This window comes from Bidens hawaiensis, unplaced genomic scaffold, assembly GCF_021521415.1.
Source record: "Bidens hawaiensis isolate Kalapana, Puna unplaced genomic scaffold, B.hawaiensis_p1.1 tig00030300_1, whole genome shotgun sequence".
Lineage (NCBI taxonomy): Eukaryota > Viridiplantae > Streptophyta > Magnoliopsida > Asterales > Asteraceae > Bidens > Bidens hawaiensis.
Genome location: NW_027495055.1, coordinates 147,278 through 152,278, shown reverse-complemented (window position 1 = coordinate 152,278; position 5,001 = coordinate 147,278).

The following is a 5,001-nucleotide window of genomic DNA, read 5'->3' as shown; positions in this document are numbered from 1 at the left end:
TCCACCCTCTTTGACTCTGGGGTGACCAACCACGGCACTAATCGTGACAGTTCATTAAACCGGTTGGTATATCCCAAGTGGTCCGCCCCATGCATCTCTAGGTTCCACAACTCATGTTCCAGTTTCTGCAATTCATTCTTTGGGCAGAAATGTTTCAAAACAAGATCCTTAAGCTCTGTCCAGGTCATGCGGTTTGTCGCCGCCTGACCTCGAGTCTGTACTATGGTGTTCCACCATGTCAAGGCATGGTCTGCGAACGTACAGGTGGCGTACTTAACGACACAATCCTCGGGACAGTTGCTGATATTTACCACTGATTCTATTTTCTCTAACCATTTCACTAACCCATTCGGTCCTTCCGACCCGTTAAATTCTAAAGGCTTGCATAACATAAAATCCTTGATTGAACAACCCCTGGATGGTCCAGTGCGGTTGGTCTCTACAGTAGGGATAGGGCCATTACTGTCGGTAGCGACCACCGTAGGCGGTGCGTCATTACTCGGCATAGTGTTGTCATTCCTTGGAGGATTAGCATTTTGTTCCCCGTCATTATTTATGGGCGTTTGATTGCTCGGAGGGGTTGGATTGGTCGAGTTATTAATACTGGCGGCAATGCGCGATACTATATCCGGTATCGCCGCCTCCAACTGTTGAGCAATCAAACGGCTCACATCTACTTCCGATATTTTCGTTGATCGTTTCGGTGCCATTCTACACAACATCAAGGAAACACATATAATTAATACCATTCCAAATTATGAAACACAAAATACATTCCATACATTAATAAACATTAGTACATATTACACAAACATCCATTTACATACTTCCCAGTCATCATTACATAACTAAGTTTTAATACAAAGGGCCTATGTTGGTATCATCCTCGACATAACCCGCAATGGGTCAGTGCTTGAATGATACCCAAAAGTATCGATAATGATATGCCCTACAAGAGACCCCCTATGGGCCAGTGGTTGTACTATAACTAAACAAGATTCACTCCGTGTTAGTATCACCACTAACTACTTACACGGAGTATCAAAAAGCGGTTCAAGATTCTACCATCCAACACGTCTACACATGGTGGTAAACCAACCCCACCAACACCGCCACCAGCACCACCAGCACCGCCATCATAACCCGCATTCGGGTTTCCATCTGGTCGATCAACCAGTGGGAGTATGAGCACTCCCTTTTTAACTGGTTAATAGCATACTGGTGGTCCAGTATGCTGTCCCCGAGGTACGCCCGCCTCTGTACCCCCACGACCAGGGCGGCAGAGTGCTCGTTCACCTGCTCGGTGAGAACACGTAGCCAAGCCGCCAAGTCCCGCTCCTGCCTTGGCAGACCCCACACAGGTAGGGTTGCAGGCTCGGGTTGGGGGCAGGAAGACTCGCCCCGGTGGTATGTGGATCTGGGTGGGGTAACAGTGGGCGGAACATACGGGGCACTGATCCGCGCCGTGAGGCGGGGACCGTGTCTGGGGGGAATCGGGGTGGTCTGTGGTGCGGGCGGGGTAGGAGACCTGGTAACCCAAGCAGGGGAGGGTACACTAGCACTCCTAGCTGGGGTGGTCTGTCTAGAAGTACTATGACTAGCCTCCGAAGGCTCGGAGCTGGGTGCTACACTTGGGCTTCCAGAGGCCCCGGAACTAGCCTCTTCCGGGTCCTCTTCCGTCGACACACTAGGTGTTCTTGCCATTATACCTGCACACAAGTTAACAAACATATAGTCCTTTTCGTAGTGTAATTCATAATTAAATTAATCATGCACTTACTTATACAATTTTGCCACATAATAGTATTATTATACATTTACACATATGTTGCCAATTTTACCTATTTAAGTCCCCCGTGACTTCCCCTGAATTCCCTCGTGCAGACAAGTCTGTTATTATGTTCCGGACCATAATAACCCACTTGTCCATCCAAGTTCATCCCGATCTCGTCACAATATATTATTAGTTGATATTCAGATCCTATAATACTTGAGCTACTGGTTATATTTTAGGTATCTTTTTCAGACATCCTAATTCTTTATAACCAATGGCTCTGATACCAAGTTCTGTAACACCCCGTAACCGCAGCGGAAACGTACACGGGATGCAACAGACACATCTGATATCAACAGCATTGCTTATAAAGAAAATACCACTACATTAATTTATAACATATTACATTGTTGCGAGTTGCGTTACTGTCTAGGTGTTACACACATATATTACCAATAAGACATTAATAAATTCATTACAAAACATAGAGCAGCAAGCTTCCAACAGGTAGCACAGATAGTTAAGCACATATCAATCATTCCAACTTGGGCATACCTAGAAAACATGTAAAGAAAACGGGTCAACTACGAATAGTTGGTGAGTTTCACTAATTTAAATAAACACTGACAAATCATTTTAATAATCATTTATTAACAATATAATCATGCTGGGAACTATGTTACCCCAGAACATTTCCATTAACTTTCTGGGAACTATGTTACCCCAGAACAATACTAACCCCTGGGAACTATGTTACCCCAGAACAATATATACCCCTGGGAACTATGTTACCCCAGAACAATAATAACCCCTGGGAACTATGTTACCCCAGAACAATAATAACCCCTGGGAACTATGTTACCCCAGAACAATAATAACCCCTGGGAACTATGTTACCCCAGAACAATAATAACCCCTGGGAACTATGTTACCCCAGAACAATAATAACCCCTGGGAACTATGTTACCCCAGAACAATAATAACCCCTGGGAACTATGTTACCCCAGAACAATAATAACCCCTGGGAACTATGTTACCCCAGAACAATAATAACCCCTGGGAACTATGTTACCCCAGAACAATAATAACCCCTGGGAACTATGTTACCCCAGAACAATAATAACCCCTGGGAACTATGTTACCCCAGAACAATAACACATGATAAACATTTTATATATTCTGTGCATCAGATCATATATATATAAATGTACCAGTATTTCCATACGATCGGTATGTACTTAAATCCTTTAAATAAGACATGTTTTCCGCCCCGGGAAAATATAATTAAAACAATACATTAAAAGGGGCTCGTGAAAACTCACCTTTCTGTGAGTCGGTGAGTAATATATGGAACAGCTACGTGCCTGGATCTGTAATATAATATCTAGTCGTTACTATATAATTCCCATAACTTAAATACGTATCAATCGGTACATCTGGGAACATTGTTAACCCAGTACTGTACTCGATTCGGGGACTATGTTAACCCTGTGACACTTCTAAGGACTAAGATTGTGACATTGCTTAGAGTTTGACAGTCAATTTAGTTAAGGTGATGAAATTATAGCTCGGTTTGACACCCCGTTTGGCCGTGGGGCCCGTTTCCGTCATTTCGGTGCCGGAAACGGTAAAATCGGGTAAAATTACCCAAATTATCCGAATTATTTTCGGATGATTTATTTTTACTTAATTTACTTAGATTTATGAAATAGTCCATTTTTAGAGTTTTCATGTACCTGTCAGCTCGCTTATGCGAACTTTGCCGGTTTACACGTTTTAAGCTTTAAAAACTTGTTTTTATGTTCTTTTTAGCACAAATAATTACCCGATTAGTCTCGGGTCTTGAAATTTTGCACAAAACTAAATTTGACAGTAAGGAATTTTGTAAAAATTTTCCAGATTTATTTTCTTATATTTACATTTATTTATCTATTTTTAAATCTTATTAAAATACTAAATATATCAAAAATACCAAAACACTTTAGAAAATTCCCAAATTTTTCTGGGATGATCTTTATCATCCTCATAACTTTCTGGAATTTTCCCAGATTTATTTTCCTATATTTACATTTATTTATCTATTTTTAAATCTTATTAAAATACTAAATATATCAAAATACCAAAACACTTTAGAAAATTCCCAAATTTTTCTGGGATGATCTTTATCATCCTCATAACTTTCTGGAATTTTTCCAGAATTTAAAACTTATTTTTCAAGCCATTTTCACCCAAAACCGAGCTAGAAAGCCCTAGAACTCGTTTCACCGAAAAGCCTACTTAGACTTTTCCAACTGAGCTAAAATTTTGTGGGTGACTTTTATATGTTATAAAAAGCTTATCTTAAATTTTCCGGAATTTTTCATCATGTTTTGCTATTTTTCACTATTTTTGGCCAAAAACCGAGCATTAAATTCACCAAATATTCATCTTTTATCCAAAAATTACCAAAAATTCACAGATCTCATATTTTCATGTGTAGATCATCTCTGTGAAATTTCGTGACCCGACTCTAAGCACACTTAAATCTGTCCATTTTTTCATAACACACGAAAACCGAACTATTTTGTGTTTTCTAGCTTTAGATCGCAAGGATCTCGGTTTCTAGCCTTTGCTAGCCGCTAGATACAACACTTACAAGCACATCAACACCACACCAAGCAAGTTATACCCACAATCAAGCCATTACTTTCCTAGTGTCGGTTAAAACATCAAAACAACGATTTTGACCGTAAAAATCCGTTCTCGACTCTTTTTACTCCTTTCTTGGACCAAGATCCCTTGTATAACATGTATACATCTCTTGATCATGCAAGAGTCGGTTTCATCTCGGGTTTTCACCCATTTTTCACTTGGAAATCCATTTTAACAAGATTTTAACCGTAAAATTTTATTCTAAACACTTTTAACTCATTACTTGGATCAAGATCCTTTGTATAACTTGTATACATCCCTTGATCATACGAGAACCGGTTCCATCTCGGGTTTTCACCCATATTTCACTTGGAACCTTCCTTTTCTCAAGATTATGAAGTTAGAAGTAGGATTCAAGCATCAAAACTTGTTCATACCTTGTGATTTTTGGTTAAAAACTCAAGAGCTTGGATGTATGTTTGAAGATTTGAGAGAGTTTGTGTGAAATGTGTTGAAGAAAAAAGAAAATGAAATGAATGATAATAACACAAGGACCGATCGGTCCATAAGGTGGATGGGGGTGGGCCCCACACATC